Source organism: Oxyura jamaicensis, chromosome 4, assembly GCF_011077185.1.
Source record: "Oxyura jamaicensis isolate SHBP4307 breed ruddy duck chromosome 4, BPBGC_Ojam_1.0, whole genome shotgun sequence".
Classification (NCBI taxonomy): domain Eukaryota; kingdom Metazoa; phylum Chordata; class Aves; order Anseriformes; family Anatidae; genus Oxyura; species Oxyura jamaicensis.
In genome coordinates, this window is record NC_048896.1 from 91,708,728 (window position 1) to 91,731,253 (window position 22,526).

General features: G+C 35.2%; 1 long non-coding RNA gene across 2 annotated transcripts in view; it reads left to right on the top strand.

Annotated features, from left to right (window-relative positions):
* LOC118166485 overlaps nucleotides 1-22,526 on the top strand; it is an 88,526-nt gene that overhangs the window by 21,605 nt on the left and 44,395 nt on the right. For both annotated transcript variants that reach the window (XR_004750523.1, XR_004750524.1), the window contains exon 2: nucleotides 6,738-6,743. This is a non-coding gene — a long non-coding RNA (uncharacterized LOC118166485). The remainder of the gene's footprint in view (nucleotides 1-6,737; nucleotides 6,744-22,526) is intronic.

Sequence of the window (22,526 nt, forward strand, 5' to 3'; positions counted from 1 at the left end):
AGTCTAGTTACGTTTACTATCATTTATGCAACACTAATAAACATCTGCTTAAAACAAATTGTGAGAGAATCTTACAAGACAGACAAATATATATTAAGATACACTATGTATTTTTTCTTTTTAATCAAGAGAAGGGAAGAAACTGGCATAAGAATACTGTATTTTGTCAATAAATGTGAAGCTTACACAATTAAAAACTATCATTTTTTTCCTGAGGCTAAAGGAATGTCTAAGTTTATCCATTCAACATTCCAATGTCCACTTCTCTTTATTAATATTTCCTAAGAGGCCTTTCTGCTATATGCAATGTGATTGGCAACCTATTGGAGAGTGAGTTTATAGTTAAAGTTTGATTGAGTTTCTGAGAAAAAAAAAAAAAAAAAGAGAGAGGAAAAGAAAAAATAAAATGTCACAGATGAAAAGTCATCGTTGGTGACAAAACACAATCTTTCATCCAATCAAAGGGGAGTTATGTCTTAAGGTGCTTCACTTGGATTTTCACAGGATGGAACAAAAATGTTCCCTAAATTACAAAAGGAAATGAGGGCTTCTCCAGGGGTGCTTTGAAAATTCACTTTTAATGAAGAATATTTAAAAGCTTTAAGTCCCCAGAGATGTCTTCAGAGAGAGTAACCCAAAAGGGAGTCACCTGGACCAGGCAGAATGCAAAGTAGTACCTATAAGTCTCCAAACTCGTGAATGCAGTGACAGCTGTTTTCTAAACTTGTGCTGCTGTTCCTCCTCTTAAAATTTATATCTACCAGTATATATATATATATATATATATATATATATATATTTAATGGATGGGGGAACATTTTTAACACGTGTCCTATACGTTCTGAAGCTATAGGTTCTCATGGGCAGAAAAATTCCCATATGCTTCCTGCTAGGATGAAGCAAGTAGTAGTGGAGTGATGTAGTTCTGGGTATTTCCAAGCCCTCTTTAAGGAATGTCTTCCCATTCAATCCTTCTTTAGTTTTGGTTCTTACAGTGATTTCTTGGAAACATTTTGTAAATTATCATCCTTCCTGCCAAATTGTTTAGTAAAAAATAGAGGGCAAAAAAAGTATGAAAAGATTTTTGTTTCAATATCTTCAAAGTAAAATTCTATTTGCTAACTGCAAGGAATTTTGTAGTTACAGTTACAGTTTAAATACTGTAAATATTTAGCTACAGTTACAGTTTAAATACTGTAAATATTTAAAAGTATTAAATGCAAGATATACAAAGAGTATGCTGATTTGGCTGGGACCAGCTGACTTATCTTCCAGGTTACCTAGGTGAGGAGAAAGCCAGCCTAACAGTCTGATGATTACTGTATAGACATCTCTTGCTGAGGAAGCCATCCTAGGCCACTTATCTAAGTAATTAATGGAAATATATCATAGGGTATAACTTATCTCACCAGATATTGACAGAGTCTTTCAGATAAAAATAAGGATACCCTCTTAAGTGTTTGTCAGGGACATTTCATGAAATGATACATGTCCTGAGTTTCAAATGACATTTTTCATTATTCCATAGGTACACCCGTAGTCTTGGTTGTAATAGTTCATCTAGTCCAATGAAGGAAGATAAAAGGTGGCAAAACAGCATATAAAAAAATCTAATTATGGGAAAAAGGGTGAGAAGAGGTTTTTACTGAGAGGGTGGTTGCGCACTGAAACAGGCTCCCCATTGAAGTAGTCACTGCACTAAGCCTGTATGAATTTAAGAAACGTTTGGACTGTGCACCTGGTCACATGGTCTAAACTTTTGGGTAGACCTGCACGGTGCAAGGAGTTGGACTTGATGATCCTTATGGGTCCCTTCCAACTTGGAATATTCTATGATTCTATGATTCTTTTTTTTTTTTTTTTTTTTTTTTTTTTTTTTTTCCTCCTGTCTCTGATTGTTTTTTTCTGACTCTGCTTCTTCAGGATCATTTCTTTGCCCTGTGACCAGTCACAAAATGCCTGCAAGTTGCTCACCTTTTCTGCCTTCTGCTCCATTGGTGGCATCATCATTGGTAAAGGTATAAATAACATCCACAATTAAATGTTCATGGGGCTTGGCTGCTTGGCTGAATTGTGCTCTATGTTTTTAATCAGAAAAAAAAAAAAAAAAAAAAAAAAAAAAAAAGTACACATTCTTCATTCTTTAAAGCACTTAAATGCAAAAATAAAACCTGATTGTTAAACACAAGAAATATTTTTTCTTTAGCTTTTGTAATCCTGATTATTTTATTTTTATTTTTTGTGATATGTATAAAGTAGATATTTGTCTTTGAGGTGATATAAAAGTAGCTTAACTCTGGTATTATATACAATATAATTTGAGAAACAGAAGGTGACAATATAAAAAATAAAAAGGTTCCTAAAACCATGCAAGAGAGCTGCAATTAGGAATGTATAAGAAACTAGTGTTCCCAAATTCAAACTACTAAAAGCTTCACTTTACACCCTCCATTATTATTTTTTACATCATTTTTCTGTGGAAGTAAAAAGTATTCCTCAGAATGGTACAGAACAGTGACAACTAGTTTTGCAGAACTCTGTGAACCAGAGTGTGTTGCTGCTTTGAGAACACCATGACCTTCCCTTTCTTCTTCCTAAACCTGCCCTATGTTTTCACAGCTTTTTTTCTCTCCCCTTTGTAATAAGAAGGAGATACTGAGTGTATCCCTGTGCTAAAGTTCAGGAGAACCTTACAAGGTTGTAACGTGACTGATACTTGGGGGAAAGAAAGAGGTTGTGACCTTATCTAGCAATTCTAAAGCCAGCTAACATCTACTAAGGGGTAGGACCTTGGCATGGTCATGAATGCATCAGAGATGAGATTTCTCAGCTACACTTGTGTACCTCAAAGAATATTGCAGTTCCTCCTGTATACTCTATACCAAAATATGTGTTTGCATTAGAAAATAAACTGTGTTACTCAAAGTAACCATGGAAACTCTGACATAGATGCACTGAGTACATTACAGCATGTGAATTTGAAACGAGAGATAATACTTTATTTTTTCCTGTTGGCCTGAGCAACTGCAAGCAAGGAGAGCTGAACCCAGGAGAGCCCGTTCTGATAGAGATCTGTCCTCACCCTCCCAAAGACTGCTGGAGAAACCCCCTCTTTCACTTCTTCACTGTTGCTTGGGGGCTTCTATTACATTTCATACAAGCAGCTCAAATTCTGTGACAGGCATGAGTTTTAAAGGTGGACATCAGTGAAGTATTTTCTTTAAGTAAATCCCTGTACTTAAGTTTCCCTGTTTACTGAACCTGGTTGCTTGTTTTAGAAAAGCATATAAGCAAAAATATAGGCAATATACAATAAAATATACAATAGGTATTTGATGTCAAGAAAACCAGTGGCAAATGAAAACAGCTCAGTAGAAGGAGAAGGTAAAATATATGATGGTTAAAATGTGAAAGATGCAAGGAATCCACCATTTTCCTGCATCAAGTACACAGTCCCTTTAAGAATCAGAGAGAGTATGTAGAAACTGTTTCTGTCTGTAGGTGTTTGGGTTGGCCAGAATGTATGAGAAGACATCAGTCTTGTTAATAATGCCTTATTAATAGCAAAGCTGTGTATCCAACCCCATGTAGGGCTACCATATGTCCAGCAAGATCTGTACATGTCTTCTTGTTCTCCTTAGAAATGTATTTTGGCTGGTTTTCTGGGATTTCCAGGCATCTGGCATCTCACGTGGGCAAACAGACCCAGCTGAGCTGCAGATATCAAAGACTCTGAACATGCATAGATCAATTTTACAGCACAAGACTAGTAAAAACCTGATGGAAATATGACAGGCCAAATCTATTTGGATCTCTTATCCTGTGAACAGTCTTGTTTAAGAAAACATATGGTAGCCGAAGTAAAAGCAAAATATGACCTTCATGAAAGATAATCAGATACGCCACTGTCAGGCTTTACAAGTATAAGCATTGCATAGAACAAGGCCAAATGGAAAGAGTTAATGTAGCTGAGTTGTGCAAGATCTGAAGCAGCCCAAAGAGCTGACATAAGGAGGAGAACAGGGTTCATTCAGTGAGGTAAACCCAGGGCCTACAGGTGAGAGAATAAATGCTGTTACACTGCCCTGTGTTCTTACAGGTGGGATAATATGCTGAAGGAGGGATGGGTAACTTGTTTTCTTTGAACCACATCATTATGAGGGCAGTTCAAGTACATCTGCTATGTTCCAGCTGTGCAATTATCTTTGCGGGACACAGCTGGTATGAGGAGAAGCACTGCCTGATAGCGCAGATACTCAGATGAAGTAAAACCTCAGAAACTACTGAGGCTGATATAATTGCATGGACTTCAAATTTTGTTGCATATTCAGATCAGCCTGGTCAGAAAGGTCTTGTTGTGAGCCCCCTGTGGATTAGTTTTGGTGATCCCATTAGCTCTCCAAGAAATATGCTCTGTGTCTTGTGGGTCTCAGTCCTAAGATTATGGATTGCACTTCATAAAGCCAGGAGGGTTGATCAATGCAATGGAAGAAGACACACTTTATGAGCTCAAAAGCAAATCAAGCACCATACAAGCAGCAGAGAAAGCACTGTAAGCATCTCACAGATGCCTTTACAGATATGAGTTTAGCAGGTATAATGCAACCTCCTTTCTAGGCATTAATGCAGAATAATAAAAACAGTAGAACTTAAGGCTGTGAAAGAGTCTACATGCAGAAGAATTACATAGATAATTCAAAATTGTCACTGAGGTATAAGCAGACTACAATCCAAAGAGAGAATATGGGAAAATTTTTGCTTGCAGCATAACACTATCATTGGCAGCATCAGTAAAGTGAAAGTGAGTTATGTGGCTACTGTTTTAGAGAAGGAGGGCATTAAGCTGCACTCTGTAAAGTGAAAATAATAAAGATGTTAAAAACACCAGTCTCCCAAGAAAATAAGTTGTTAGGAAAAAATAAATAAAATCTTTGTTATGACAAAAAATGCCAAAATAATAAAACTTTTCACACACTACTCTATTATAATAGTGTGTGTCAAGATGTTCCTGGCATCCTGAAACTGTAAGTAAAAAAGAGAAATAAGACAGTTCTGATGCAAAAAAAAAGGGAGAAGGAGAGAGGGATTTAAGTGAATGGCGGGGAATTGAGGACTACCACAATAAATGGTATCAAATCTGATTATGGAAATACATGTTAAATACTGAAACCACAGATGAGTAATATGGCTGCTGAGATCCCACAAGGCTTTCCATATCACCCACTGAGGAGTGAGACAAAATAAAGTTGAATTAAAATATATAATAATAATAATTATAATAATAAACATAATAGCACCTGCAATCACTGGCAGACCTTACCATTTTACCTGCAGGAAATATTCCACTTATGGGTAAAGATGTACATTTCTCGTGAAATTGCTATAATATATACTAATGCTGTTAGTAAGTGGGAAACATTAATAAAAGTATCTCCAAACTCATTTGGTTTATTGTACTATTTTAGACAGGCACTGTCTTGTTGGGAGATGCCTCAGAAGAGATGTTCAGGCATGTCCTACAAGTGGTGAGCTGTGAACTATGAATTGTGCCAATACTGTGGTGGTGAACTGTGCTAAAACTGTGGGGAAAACCTGGAGTGGCTCACCACCTAATCAAGTCTGCTGACCATTTTTTTCCCTTGAACTCTGTGCTACAGATGAGTGAGGAAACTGGAGAAGGGTAGAAGGGTAGGAGGCACTGCCCAAGCTTCAGCAGCAATAGTTTGAGCTGGTGGAGGGAGATGAGAGTTAGGTAAAGCAAAGATGGAAAACGACTTTGGCATTGCTTCTGGACTTTTCTCTACATGCTTAATACAGTGGGTACTGTGAAAAGAAGATGAAAGTTTTTTTTTTTTTTTAAAAAAAAAAAAAAAAACTGAAGTAGTAGTAATAATAATAATAATAATAATAATAGACTGTTTTATTGACCCTATGTGTGTGGACCTTCACTTTTGTCAAACCAAGATAAAACAGGAATAAGAATTTTTAATATGCTTGCAAGGCTACAAAGCAAGAAGTTGAAGATACTGAAACAGTAAATGTGGAAATAGTTTTGGAACCTTGGGGGAATCAAAGTAATAGAAAAAATAATATTACAAGAATTACACATTGTTTAGGGGGTGTGGGAGGGAAGAAACCAATCACATAAGTGATGTGGAAACACTATTACAGTTGAGACTGTGGGGAAACTAAGGCTGATATAAAATTTCATTATGAAACATGATTTCAGTATTAAATATCCCATCTAGCTATAAGATAGTTGTGAGCCAAGAGCTATTTATTGGAAAAAAGATAAGGCAACTCACAGCCAATCTGTGAGGAGTATGACTGAGTTCCAGCAAGGCTAAAAGCAAAAGGGAGTAGGTCACACAGTGTTAGGTTGTGCCATGCGGCAGTGAGGAATGGTATGGGATGGGAAGGAAGCTGAGCTATAAGGATGCCATGATTCAAAAACACTAATTTAATCATTATACTTTAGTATAACCTTTACATGAAATACTTCAATGCATATAGACTGCTTTGGAGGGAGTTAAATACCCATCAGTTCAGATCTGGCTTTCATTCAGATGATGTTCCGTATTTCAAACTTCAGTTACCTCTGTCCTAGCTTTACCTCTGTCCTAGCTTTATTTTCTTCAAAGCTTTATTGCTTATTCCAAAGTCTGTTTTTCAGATAAGGACAGAAAATATGTATCTAGCTTTCATGTCTCTCAGAAACAATCTAATGATTTTCCAAGATCCAAGTCTAGGCATACAACTGTCAGAACTAAGAGTATTGACTGCTCATTTGAAGCGATGACTCAGTACCCTTAACCATCCTTATTCCTTATCATCTGTGGCCTAGCCATGATATAACTGAAGTTTCATAACCTTCATGTAAAGGATCTTCTTTGTTTAAAAATCAAATCTTAGTATTCATTGCTACCAAGAGTCCATGTGGTTATGCTTTAAATGTTATAACATGGTTAGAATCATAGAATCAGCCGTGTTGGAAACAAACTTCAAGATCAAAAAGTCCAACCATCAAACTGACCAAATGAGTCCCATCACTAAACCACATCCATTACTGGATGTACGATAAACCACGTCCATACTTGTCTTAAATATCTCTAAGGATAGAGACTCCACCACCTCCCTGGGGAGCCTGTTCCACCTTAACCACCCTTTCTGTGAAGAAATTCTTCTCAATATCCAATCTATACCTCCTCTGGCACAACTTGAGAACTTTTCCTTGCAACTTATCACTTGTCACCTGAGAAAAGAGACTTACACCCTTCTCCCTAAAACCTCCTTTCAGGTAGTTTTAGAATGTGATGAACCAAATTTGCATCCTTTGACATCCTTCTGATTCAAGGCAGGGTTTTTTAGCCTTGTCTTCAATTAAAATATATAATTATGGTCTTTACCATTTACCAGGAAGATTTTTAGCCCTAGTGTAGCATTGATAGGGTAACACTAATGAACATGCTTCAAATTCCTGGTAGGGAAAAACTTATATCTACTGTGGAGAACTAGCAAAATCTTGGCACTGCTGCAGAGGCCATATGTCAAAGATTTATGTGGTGCCTGTGTTCTTGGAAAATAATAATAAAAAATCCTCAATTTGTGTAAATGAGCTACACAAAAGTCTTCAAACTTGCTGTGATAACTCTGGACAATAATGTAAACTAAAGGAGATATAAATTTAGAACAGAAATTTAATTTAATATAGCATCATTTTGCATAGATTTTTCCAAGAGACACTCCAAATTTAAAGAAACCTCAACTAGAATGTACTCAACAGCCATTCAAAACTTCTTGAATAATGTACAGTAGAGCAACTGCTTTTGAAGTTTTAGATAAACACGGGAATTCTGAGTGATTTGCAACAAATAATTTCATTTGATGAATTTTTCTGTTCCCATTGGTGCTCTGTGAATATTTATTCATTATATGAAATTATTCACAAATGTCTTCAGTTGATAATTTTTGGTTTGCAGATGCCTTACAAATAGTTCATAGCAGATATTTGTCAGTTTCCTCTTTTTGATGAGATGTTTACGTGCAGTACTGTATCTGTTCCTTAGCAGTTTGATTTATATAACAAACCAATACAGCAGGAATTACTTATTTTCCATGATGCTATCTGAAATCAACTTTAGTGAATTTAGTGAATATTGAAGGTTGAATGTTTTGCTGGGTAGAATTCTCATCAGCAATAACTGAGCTCATAGAACTCTGCAGGAGAAAATACATGCAAGAATAATATGCTCCATTAGACTGAGTCTGGGGCATGGGGGTTACTCTAGAGGTCCCTTCTGACGTAAATTATTATTCTTACAATGAATGCTTTCAAACTAAGATAAGTCCCTTCATTTTTTTACCCCCATTTTTCCTTACTGAAACAAGAGGTTGTCTCATCTCAAGTCCAGACACCTAAAAATTGGGTATTATGTCTAAACTAATCATCTTCCATGCTCTCTCTACAATAAATATAAAGGTCTGTTTCTTTCAGCTGTCTCAGATCCTTCTGTGAAAATACACTGAATTTACACTCTTGGGGTACCTGTGATATTCCACTGACTGAACTTATTAGTTGCCTTTTAGATATGAAAAGTTAAGTGAAATTATTTCTGTACAACTTCAAAGGCTCATTAAAGCAGAAATAACAGTCATAATAGCATCTGGGAATACTAAGATAACATTGAAAACAATATGGCCTGTTGTGAGAAAATATTTAATTCCACTAAATGGTACACTCTCATGAACTTAGAAAATCATGTCAGATAAACTGGTATCTGCAACAGAAAAAGAAGTAACTGATCAGAAGAGTGCTAGTAGTTACAGAAGTGATACAGAAGAAGAGATACAGTGGATATTCTCTATGCCTAGAAGATAAAATAGTTTAATCTGAGACAATGCAGTGGCAATGTGAACCTACAAATACCCGGTTCATTGCATAGGCTTATGGTCACACATCCAAAAAAGATCAAAATAGAAAAGGAGAGATTAGGATAATCAGAGATATAGAATTTAATTCCATGAAGTATTACAAGTTGTTTTTTGTTTTTTTTTTTTTTATTTTAAAAAAAAAAAAAAAAGGAAAAAGAAAAACAAAAGAAAAAAAAAAGAAATGAAAAAACTAATTTCTATATATTAATGGAAGAAAGGCATAAAGAACCAGGAGTGCAAAAGCTGATTAAATGAAAGGACAGAAAGGACAGTGTTAGAATATGGACTAGTGGATATTAAGTGGTCAAAAGGGAATGGAGGTTGTAAACTGGAAAGAAGATTTTGTAATAAGTAAAGAGTTTGAAGTTAGGACAGGGGGAGTAAAAAGCCTCACTAACTTGATGAAACAGTGAGTTGGCATATATACTGGATATATATATACCATTATATGAAATGGTATAGTCATTTCCTTCCAGTCCTGTATCTCCCTCAGTGGTGTTGTCATACCCCCCCCCCGCGCCGGGGGGGGGGGAGGGGGGGGGGGGGGGGGGGGGCGCGGGAAGAAAAAAAAGTTCTACTTCAGCTTTCTCTTGTGCTTCACTAAATCTCATGCTCACAAGCATTCACCAGAACGCCTCACCCACAGAACAGCTGCTCTGTTGCCGGAGGAAAAACTGAAGTAGACAAACCCTGAAAGAACGGTTTCTTTTTCATGAATGCTGTGATGTTCAGAAATCACAAGCACTCAGTAGAATATCAGCTTTCAGGAGAGAAAGTTGCAATATCCTATTTAATACACACAAGGGTCATCTAAAACTCTCCAGCCATCTGAGGTCTATGTCTATTGAGCAGAATTCATTTTCAACTGTTATTTTTTATTGAAAGGTAGCTCATGCAGGCAGAAATATTTGTTTATCCTTGTATAATCCTTCCACAATTATTAACGGTTGAATGCAGTTTAATTTCATCCCCAATCAAGAAAAATCTATTTTGCTGTTCTTGGCTCCTGCAATTACAAAGAAGGATAACCCAGGCATAGTACCTAACTTTTTTTTTTCTTTTTCTTTTTTCTATTTTTTTTTTTTTTTCATGAATGCTTATGCCTTAGTCCACTTAAAAGGCGTTTGTACTGTCATGTTAGATTACAGAAGTATGGGAGAGAACAAAAGTGATACATCACCACTGCTGAAATGTATGGACATGCCTTGATATTAAGTGGGGCCAGGCTGCTCTGCTCAATTGTTCTTGGTCTGTTGAGGTTCCTTGCCCTTGAAACGGATTCAGTGTTCCCTCATGTGCATGCTGTGTGGCTTAGAGTGCAGGTTTTTTTGACTGACTTCCTTTCACTCCATGTGGGTGGGTGAAGAAGATGCTCCCTTCTCAGCATACTGAGGGAAGAAGGAATCATAGCCTCCTGGTGACCCATCAGGTAATGCAGGCTGTGATATTAGTTTCATTTCAGCCACCCTTCCTACTCCCTGCTCCTATCTTCCTAACATGAAGATTCTGATCAGTTTCCAGTATTCAATTCTTGCTGTCCTAGGATCTTTGTCACTTCACAATTGCAATGAGAGCTACTTTATTCTAACAGCTGTTTTTCCAGTAGTATTCTCCTGTAACTCCCCAAGGAAGACAACTGATTTCTTCTATTCTTCAGACCATTGACTTGGAGAGCAAATCACAGCATTGTGGCACCAACAGTCAGGGGACAGGACTCCACAGACACTGTCTTATGTTCCAGAGAGTATATTATTTATACAGGTTTATAGTATATTATTTATACAGGTTCAGTGTAGACCTAGCCAAAGAGAGAATGAAAGAACATGAATTGCATCTACCAGCAATGGCTTTATGGGTTACTTCTAAGGATAGTCCTCAGCCATCTACATGTTTTCCCTGCTCTGCTTAAATCACAATTTGGTAGCAAAAGGAAGACCTTTGGGGCATAATAAAAATAAACTGGTTAGCATGGTGACAGAGAAATGTAATAAACACTTCTTTCAATTTCGCTCTGCTGTCAGAGCAATTTCTCATGATTGCCCTATTCATAAGCTTTGTTTAAGTCTTTCCAGCACCCATCCAGCCACTTAGTGTGTTGCTAATAATCTAAAGTGACAAGGCAGTATAAGAGTGTTTTTGTGTGGTTGTTTTTTTGAAGTTGTTTTTGTTTGGTTGGTTGGTTTGTTGTTGTTGTTTTAAGAAAAACATATTACCTGAATTTAACACATTGAAAAGGACACTTCTTGACCATCTAAGGATTGTCCAGACCTTATTTATTTTCCATGGTCTCTAATTAGAAATTATATTTATAATTCAGAGATGTTATGTTTTCTTTAGGTTGGCTCTGTTTTATTTACTTATTTATTATTAAAAACAAACAAAAAAACAGCCCCAGGCAGCTATCGGTTATGAAGTATTTTCAGTTCAGTGATATTTTTTTTTTTTCTTTCTCAGCACTGACACATGATATTTAATGGGTTAGGTCTTTGTGCATATAGTAAAAATTACATTTTTTTTATTTTTGTAAAAAATGTAATAGTATGTAAAATGAGACTGTAGTTCTGCAGATTAGGTTTCTGCTACGTGAAACCCAGGTTGTGACCAGGAAAGGTAACCTTTTATTTTACAACAGAGCAAAAGCTCAGCTATTTCCCCAAAATTAAGAATTTATTTTGACTTAATGAATTTTCACCCTCCACAGGGGATGGGGCTCTAATTCTGCTTCGCTGTACCTATAGCTGAGCTAATGAATAACTACAGATCTCCAAAAAAATAGAAGTGACTTTGTAGACTTTTCACATGCCTTATCAAATTTGGTGTCTTATGAGCAGGAGAGCAAGCAGACAGCCTCAGTTCTACTGGAAGCAATACTTTGAGGGAAGAGAGGAGAGTGCTGCATGACAGGACCTGCTCATTTCCACTGTAAACTGGAGTGTCTGCTTTGGTCTAACAACAAGAAATTACAAAAATGACACAGATAAGGTTTACAAGCAATGTGAGATTTTAAAAGGGAAAACCAAACTGGAACTTATAGAGAGGCTGTTCAACTGAGTAACCAGAAGGCAAATAAATGTTCATGATTATGCTAGTTTCTTAAAACTATATATATCTGTTTTAATATCTCTATCCATCATTTCTGCAAAATGATCTTAAAATATAGGTACATTGAGCTACCAGCCAGACTTTGATGTTCTTACCAAGGAAACACTTCTAAGCTTTGCTTGGAGCACCTTCTCTTACCTGCTTTCAGGAGGACTGAAAGTTGTTTTAGTGGTAGCAGGGCAATTGATTCTGGAGAGTCTTTGATTAGCTCAGATTTATTTTATCTTACTGAATAAAAATATTATATGAATTTGTGTAGTATACACATGTTTTAAAATGTACTTAACTGTAAATCTTTGTTTAATGGGGTTTATTTTGTATTTTCATATCAGTACTGAATTTCTATCTCTTTGCAGCAGATCCCTAGCATCCTCTGTACCACCAGCTCAGAAAAGAACTGAGACTGTACAGATTTCTCCTGTTCTCTGTGAGCAGCCATGTAGGAGGCTGGCTCCTGCTTCTCTTGTATATAAAAGAGGTCAGTGCAGAAACTCACATCCAAACATCTTTGAATGGCTGTTTTGAAACTGTGCTTGCTTGTTTCTTTCATGGGGGATGGGAAAAACAGGAAGATAAATACCAGATTAAAAATATCTGGGAAGTTTTGCTATGATTGCAGCAGATTCAGCGTCTTACAGCTATCCATTTGAAATCTATGTGATCAAAACTGTGAAGTCTTGAAAAATGAAAACAAACCTATAAAACATTAAATTACCTCTATTCAGACTGTAACTCTTTGGACAGGTTTGTCTTCACATCTGTGTGCATGATAGCTGGATCCAACCAGGCAGTTGCAGAAGGGGGTGGAGGTAATGTTCGTAATAAGAGAAAAGAAGATCGTGAGACCAGGCTTTCAAAGGAGAGAACTGTAAAACAGGATAGGTCCCATGTTAGCAAATATACTGAAGGACTGGCTCCCTGCATAAGGAATAAATGAAAGAGGATATAAAATTAGGTAAAATGAATGTACCAAGAGTAGAGCCGCATGAATACAGAGCTTCAGGTTAGAAGGACATTACACTGAACCCTAATGTTTAAGATGATTAAGGTAATGAGCATGTTGGGCTTAAGGAAGGTCCTAAAGATAAGGGATATGAATATCTCCAGCTGGGAAAAAAAAAATAAATAAATAAAAATAAAAAAAATCTATGCTGATAGTGAAGAGCAGTATGCTACTTGCTATAACAAACAGCTAAATAACAGCTAAATGACAACTACTTATATGGTCTGTAAACAGCAAGTCATCTTAAAGGTGGAGCTGCCAGAAAACAGATCAGCCATACACACATATGTCAGTGTGTGTCACAGCCCATGTTCATTAAATGTCTGTCTGGCCATTTTCTATAATTAATTGGGTAAATAGCCCATACTGTATTCCCTGTAGCTTGTCCATTTTTTCAGGAAACTCTCCCAGGCTCTCCTGGTTGTTACACTTCTTTCAAGCCATGCAATGGCTATTCCAGAACAAGAAAAGCAAAATGTGCAAGAAATCATTCCCAGTTCCAGATCCTGATGAAGCAGCAGAATTTTGATCTCCCTGAGAACATACAACTGCTATGGGAATTTCCACTAACTAGAAGAAAGAGGGAAGAGTAATAAACCATATCCTGTTTCAGGAGTTAGTTAGGTCAGCAGACCTAGCAAAGGGAGATAGAAATGCTCTCAACCTGTAGCATTTTGGGAGCTCTCAGAGCAGTCCTTTTGTCAACAGGACAGCCTCATGTACAGACCCAGCCCCAAACAATATTTTATTTAAGTTTACTTTTTATTTTATTTTATTTTATTTTATTTTATTTTATTTTTAACACAAAAAGTGATGTAACTTTCCAAGACTCTTTTTGGAGAATTAGAAAGCAAGTATTCTTTATTAACAATGCTGGGCACATGGGGGATAATTCCACCGAACACGTACACCTAAGCAAGACAGTGAGTACTTATTTATGGTACAGTGATATACATATTCATGCAATTTCCAAGAAAGGTCAGGATTTATGTTAATGGTTTCTCAGAACTAATTATCATATTGTCCCTCCTACTTTCGCATGTGCAGTACCGTCTGGTAGTTGCATTTTGAGGTCTTTCTGATGAAGGCTTCTAGTCTTCTTCACCTTGTGCTTTTCTCCTTTCCATTTTTGTGCATGCTTTGTTGCTGTTTACCAATTCAGCAGTTTTGCTTTTTTACAAACTCAGCTAATTTCATTAAGTTCTACTTTGTTCACCATGTTCCTTCTTCAGCTTTGATTTTGTGGCTGGAGCTGAATCTTACTGAGGCTGATACAAAAATTTAGCGATTTCAGCAATCCCTTCAGTTTACTATGCTACATATTTTGTGCTCTATACTCTTTGTTTCATTATTTTATTTAGTTTAGTTTAGTTTAGTTTAGTGCATTATTTCTCATCTTATATTACACTTTGCTCTTTCAGGGACAAACATGAGTGTCAAGCTACTGCAGTAAGCAGTTTCTGACAAACACAAAACTAGTGGAAATGGTCAAGTTATCAGCAATGTAATGCTTAATTTGTAAAACAATTCATGAAATAACAGCTAATACCTGACCAGGACATTGAATCTGCATTTATTTCTAACAAAATATTCATTTTTTCCCTTGGAAATTAAAACAGAGTTCTGGGTACCTGTTTACCTGTTTTCCTTAGGTGTCATTTGGTATATATAGGGATTTTTTTATTATTATTTATAAGGGATTTTTAGCTAATGTAAACACTCTGAAAAAAAAGTTTTCCCAAAGCCAAAATAACAGTGGTGATAGACCTCCATTATTAATTTAAGAGTATCCAGTCTAAACAGCACTAATTAAAATAACATTTTTATGTGCTGTTTCTGTCCATTACATGTTAAGGATTAAAAACAATTATTATTATTATTATTATTATTATTTAATAAAAGCATTTTTATTCTGATGCTGAGTTATTTACTTCTAAGCAAGGAAAGAGTTTAACACCAGATGAAAAATAACAACTTTCCCACCAATTTTCTTTCTGGCTGTTCTTTCAGTAATATTTCCTAAATCTCAGTGGGTACAGGCTTATAGTGAGAATGCACAGTGGGCTCTGCACCATATCTGTCTTACATTGATTTTCTGCCCTTTCCCACCAAAAACGTGGGAAAAAAAGCCAAAACTGAGAATGTCAGAGCATTTCTGCCTCCACACAATTGACCATCATTGTGGTCAAAGTGATCATTTAAAGAATAAACATTGTATTTCAAACAGGCAAGGTATAAAGGGACTCACACTTAAAAAAATAAATACAAATACCAGGAGGCTAAAAAAAAAAAAAAAAAAAAAAAAAAAAGTTTTAGACCTGTCTTCAGTTCATACCAGGAACTCATAAATAAGAAACATTTGTAACTTTGGAGATATTTTAGACCTTAGAAAGTGCTAAGTGCTCTAGCAATATATAGCAAATTGCACAGGACTGTAAAGCCCTCAGCAGTTGTTCTGGAATTTACCAATAGTTGCAGGATTCAGTGTGCAGAATTAATGGGAAAACAAATCTTTCCCCACTGTGCTAAAAGGCATATGAATAAACCATAGAGATTCAAACAGTAAATGGCACTTTTTTTTTTTTTTTTTTTTTACATTTATATTCTAAATATATAAATATAAATATATATACATATATATATATAAACTTAATGTTTTTTCTTTAAAGTTGTGTTTAAGGGGAGAGGACAGCTAAGACAGAAAAACATTAAAGGAATATAATTTTTAATTTAACTACAAAATTTCAATGGATGTTTAGTTATAATCAAGGTCACTATGAAGCTTTTGTCCTCTTCTTTTCAGTCGAAGAAAAGGGGAAGAAAAAGAGTCTAACTTTAGTTTTCAGCCTTTGAGGGAAAAAGTATTTCAGGCATTGGGAATCTAAAGCAACTCAGGTAAACAGAAATTAGGTTAAGGTCGATCATGACAATATTAGCTGATATATGGAAGGAATATGTCCCATGATGAATTCCAGAAAAGACTGTATATTAGTAGTCTGATTACAATGTGAAATGTTTAGATATTGTCAATGTGACTTCAAAGTGCAGTTTTCTCTAATACTAAGGCCTTAGTCATTGACAGAATGTAGTTGTGATGATGGCTGTCATCAATTCACAGCTCATGGGAAATGAAATTTAAGAAAGTCTAAAATCTGTTCATAACTTAAAATAACTGACCACATTCTATAAATAAAAGTTTTAGACCAGATTTTACATTAAAAATTTGGAATGAAAATTTCAGAAAGGAAATGTATGTCAGAGGATGCACTACTAACTCTAGAAGACTCCTGACAAAGACCTGTGTATACCAATATGTCACTGACTATAGTTATAGTCTACGGTACCTAGTTTTGTAAACTATAGTAATTACACTCATAATGGAATCATCTCAATTAAGTGCCATACGTCTGAAAAATGACCTAAGAGATCCTTTAGTCGAGCAATTTAACATTTTTGCCTCCTTCCTCTCTGGTTTTGCTTGCCCATTTTAACTTGGTTAGTTGAAACATGAAGCTTTTTTGGTAATTTGCTGGCAGTCAGAAAAATCAACAATAGCTTCATATCGTTCATGATTTTTTGCTTTTTTAACTGAAAGCAAATAATATAAAAACAGTTGATTTGACCTGCTATAACCATGCTACCAGTATTTCTTAGACTTTCAGTAACATCTAAGAGTGGTACATCTCACTGACACTTTGAATGCTTTAAACCACTCTTCTACCACTGTACTTCAGTCTTTGATTTTTGCTGTTTGTACTTCTTTGGAAGCACAGCCTTTCTTTTCTCTACACATCCTAAGCACTATCCAAAGGTATAATAAGATGGAGTGATCTCGCCTTTGAAGAGGTTTCAGTCCATGAATGTGTTCATACAATGCATTTGCTGCAGGAGTTCAGCACTTTCTCAAAACCGGTTGACCCTTTGGGAAACCTGTTTAGGAACTTATCATGTAGCTTTAACCTGTTTTAAAGTAAGGTGGAATACATGAATGTGGAAAACAAGAGGTGGGAACAAGATTAGCCCAAACTGGGTTCTGTGCTTGTAGGTTGTTGCTGTCTAATTTTGTAGTAGATATGCATACGTTTATACACCCTTCTTAAAGTTCCAGACAAATGAAACACTTTTGTGTTAATATCTCCACTTGTTTCAATATTGCAAAAAAAAAATATTTTTTAAAATTTCATTTATTTGAGTATATCTTTGCCTGTGCCCCTGTGCTGTAGCCCCTTTTCAACTTGATTCTTCTCTTCATTCACAATGTATGTGTGAGTAGTGCCTGTTTTAAGTCCCCACAGTATAAATAGTATTAATAAGTATTATTTCTATAATAAAAGGAAGGACCCCAGTCCTGAAATACCTAGATGGAGTCTGACATATACATGAATATGACCATCACTGACTTTGTCAGTGATGTTCTGTGTTACAGGAGGTCTTCAAGGTATATGAACTCCGCTGCAGAAATGCTGTCTATAAGTAAATCAGGTTCAGCTCCAGACTTACTGAAGAATTGAGTTGTAAAATAGTTTAACAGGTTTTCTAGATTAATTTCTCAACCATCTAGATGTTTAAAATGTTTCTCCATTTTTTTCTGTTTGTTAGATTTGTAAAAAATAATTTGAAATCTAAGCATGTCCTCCAAAATATATTTCCCATGTCTGTGTCATTGGTAGATTTAACAAAGACATTGAAAGGACCTGACGTATAATAGAATCGTCCTGATCCTCATTCAGTGTCTCTCCATTAGAATCTAACCCTTGGGTGTATTTTTCTTATACCTGGTGTACGTTTTATCTAGTTCTAGTTTGCTTATGGGAATGTCATCTGAGACCATGTCAAAAGCCTTTCTAAAGCCAAGATGCATTACATCTGCTGCTTCTACCTACCCACAAGGTCTGTTACCTTGTCACAGAGAGAGTTTACATTGATTTGACACAATACATTCTTGACAAATCTATGTTGGCTGCTACACATCTCCTACTAATCTCTCTGTTACAGAAGCAGAGAGGATAATCTGTGTTGTTTCACTATTGATTTTGATAGCATCAAAAAAAGTCTGACATTTAATGTAAAATTTCATCATTAATCTTCTTTCTTTCATAATCAGATGAATTAAGGTAAATAGGTAAATATCATTCTAAGTTCTCAATATAAGATTATGATTTTTTTTTTCCTATCATGTCAATACAATGAGAAGGATATTTTTTTTTTTTTTTTTTTTTTTTTTTTTTTTTTTTTTCATAAATAACAAAGTGGAATTGAGAGCTAATTTTGAAATTCAAACAATTGAAACTGGTTCTCTTCTGACTGCTTCTTTAATAGATATGTATGTACACATTGCCTAAATATTTGAAAAAAAAATATATAAAATCCACAATATTTTCTGAAGTGTTTTCTACACAGGAAAGACACTGGAAATACAAAGGACATTCAAATTTAGGTAGCATAAGGGAAGATTTTCTTGCCAATATGTTTCATCCTTGTTGTGTCAGGGTGAGAGGACAGCTCAGTCTCTGCAGGCCATTTGGCCTGTGCTTTCTCTGCTGAGACTGTGAACAAAGTTGCCAGTTAACACCAGCTGTAATACAGATACCTGTTCACTACACTCTGGACTGAGACCAATAGACATTTCTCATAGGTCACCGAGCAGCCATCTGTCATTAGTGACCTGTAGTCATTGCTGATGTGTTAGATCTCATCTAGTGCCACTGAGTGAAAAAAATCCCTTTCGTGTTATCAAGCCACTACTTTTTTTCCATATATAGAAAGATTTTAAAGCAGGTTTAAAAAGACTTTTTCACACTGCTCTTTGTTTCTCAGCAAGGTATTACCAAAAACCACTGCTATTGCAGCAAGTGAGGTTGGAAAGTCACAGCCCTTCACATGAGTTCTACTTCAACCACATACAATCTCTGTTATCACTTGGAGATTCTTATTCTGGTATGTTCAAATCATGGCACTTTATTATTATTACCAGAGCAATATTAGCATTGCTACAAATTTTAAAATATCTGTCCTTTGTCACACTGAGGCACACCAATATACTTTTCCTTCCTTTTCCCTCCTTAGTTTGTGAGCCATTGGAAAAGTCCAAGAAAAGTTTGTGCCTTCAAGACTGTGTGCTGACCATAACATTTATTCCTGTTCTTACAAGTAATGTACAAATGGCTGTAAATAGATATTTATGACTATAATTGAGTACAGTAGAGTGTATAGTCCTACCAAGAAGTGATAATTAAAGATCAGAATGGGAGTTGGTACTAATTTTCATAATTAAAATAAATAAATAAATAAATAAATAATAATAAAAAAATATTTTCCTATATCTCTTAAAGGCTGTCTTTCTCTACTTACAGATATAGCTACATAAAAATTATATAAGGAAAGATTTATATTTTTTTGTTAGTACAAATAATAAAGTGATGCAAACACTAATGAAAGATATACAGAAAATATCTAAAAAAATGAGTATGCTTGCTGTTTTAAGAGCAAAGGCAGTAGCCGCTCATTTTAAGATGGCATTTTATCTTTTTAAAAAAATTTCTGTGTTATAGTCATTCTACACCAGTAACAGTTGTTGGGAACAATACAGAGATCCTTGAAGTGTTTGGCTAGTTGGAAAGATACTGTCAGTAGAGCTTGCTGAAAAAGTCCAAGAACACTGAGACACAGGAACAAGATGAACTAGAAAAAGAAAAAAAGATGAGCTAGAAAAAACTTGTGAAGTTAGTGGAATTTGATAGTTCTTGGAGCTTTGAGAAATGTTCAGATCATCCTAATGTAGGTGCTACAGCTATTACCTTCCTAGCCCCCTATATAATATAATAATATTATATTATATTATTATTATTATTCCAATCTTTTAAATAACATTGTTAGTTCCAGCTTCTCCTCAATTTACCTTTCATCCCTCTTCTTCTATTTCACTTATGAGTATCTTTGTTCTACTTTACCTTCTGTTTTTTCTTCACTTGCTTTTGATTTTGGAAGGAAAATATATTTTAGTTTCAGTCAGGGACCCAACCCAATTTTCATAGGCTTGTGTCTTTGCCTGTTAGCTCATGTTAATACAAGCAGGTCCAATGCCTACATACTTCATGATCCAAACAACTGGTTTCATTCAGTACCTTCTGCTCCAACCTCGATTCAGGATTAGGAGGTTAGGAGATTGGGTTTTTTTTTTTTTTTTTTTTTTTTCCTTTGGTTATATGTTTGTTTGTTTGTTTGTTCTCCAGGTGTGACAATGGAAAGCAAAAAGCAGGAAAACAGTTGTGCAGTTGATTGGCTACTAGTTGCCTAGTAGCCCATGATAAAAGATCATGAGCCTGTTGTCAAATTAAAAGATAACACATTAGAAAACATGACGTTAACTTTCAGGGAAATAATTATTTCAGAATTATAAGAAAATACGGACCATTTCTAGATTCCTTTTGGAAGTTCTTCCTGCAACTAGCTGATCTCACCTTTGGCTGCAATTGCACTGGTAACAATGCAAAGATTAAAAGATATTCATGGAGTAATGGTTGTGGAAGCAACCTCCCAATCAGACTTTTTGGTTTTCCTAATTCTAACCAAAAGATACCTTCCATTCTAAATATTCCTCAGATGTCTGTCTTCTTGTCTATTTCCATTTTATTGACTCTCCATCTATTTTCAAACCTCATCTGAAAAACATATTTTTTTTCTCTCCCATCATTTATCCCCCTCATAATTATTATAATTTGAAATATAAGCTTTGTATCTTTTAATAGGAAAAAGTGTTTATGTGAGAAACTCATTCATGCAAACAATAAATATTGTGGTGACACTTCCCTGAGGCCAGGAACTTGTAGATGCATTTATTTATTAAAATCCATTGCTTTCCTTAATTAACATTTTGAAGACAGAAAATTCCTGCTCATGATGATGTCTTTGTAAACTCAGAATGAAAAAAATGTTCTTTCCATGTCAGTACTTAAGTGTTAAACAACCTCCTAAACTCAAAACATTTTCAAGAAGGAAAGGGAAAATAAAATAATAGAAAAGATGAAAAATATTTGATTTATTTTGAGAAAAGCATTTAAATTGTAGACATTTAAATGCATGGTTACAAAGCTATATTCTCTACTTAACTGACGAACAAATGCCATTGCAGCAGCATTTGTGGCAGATTCAGTGACAGAAGCCATTTCTCAGAAGTACAAAGGGGATAGGAGGTTTGCTTTCTGCATAAGAAAGGTTTTTTTGTGTGCTGACCTTTAATATTATGAAAAAGACTTACAGAACTCAAATAAATAAGCTCAGCTTTCTTCTCTAGGACTTCTGACAAATGAAGATTCTGCACATAGCCCACTGGAACCTGATTTCTGCCTAAAATGATAGAATAGAAGGAAGCGCCATTGGAAAAATGCAGGGGCCCTGTCCATATGACAGGTTTTCTGGCTTTCTCCTTGGAAAAGGAATATTTCACTTTTATGCAAAAGCAGGGCTGTTTTCCCCTCTGCCTCTATTCAGCCTTGCCACCCATTTTTTCAACAACAGACATTATTAAAAAAAAAAAAATAATATAATTAGCTCCTGTTTCTCAAAAGAATTTTTAACTGAGCTATGCCAACTAACCTTTCAACCTTTTTTTAAATATCTTGGGAGCAATTATGATAGCATAGTGTTCAAATAATTCACAAAAATGTAATGAAGTAGTTAGACTATGTCTTATATTCAGGCTCACCTATGTCATGTACTTCTCTGACAAATTTAATATACAAGTTTGGTCAGCAGTAGATTGCAGTACCTTACTATATCACTTCCTACATTACCAAATATACATCAATACTCATATGAGACATCTAGAAATTGTTAGAATCATTAAAATTGCTTCTCTAACCCAGTAGATTCATCAAATAATATAATCTGAAGTATTTTCACTGTTGGAAAAATAAGGCTTTACTAAAATGTGCAAATGAAAATCTAAAATCTAAATCCAATATTTAATTTTAATCAATATTTAATCTCCTACCTGAGTTTTGCTACATTTTGTGAAAATTATAATTCTAGATTTTTTATTCTCAATTTCAGTTCTCGGACTTCTGTTCTCCTGCACACTTTTCCTGATAAACTGCTGTTTCTCCTTTTTATGACGTTGTTAAACCCTGGGATATAACCAAACAATTTTTACCTTATTCTCTGAAAATAAAAAGTTTTAAGATAAAAACTGTCAAAGTAATAGAACTTCCTACAGAAGAAATACCTTTTTTTTTTTTTTTTCTGTTGGCTTCACTACCTATAGTAAATTCTGCAGTAGTCTTCCACCCCTATCTGCCCTGCCTGCTCGAGGCCACCTAATGTTAAATCATGTGTCAGTTCTCCGAGCACTTTGATTTTGTTCTACCAGTAAAGATAACTTTGTTAAATTGTGATGTTCTGAAAATGTCAGAAACATCTTTAAAGTTTTCAAGAAAAATCATACTCCAGAACTGAACCTATTGTAACTAGTTTTGATTCACTTGGAAGTTGG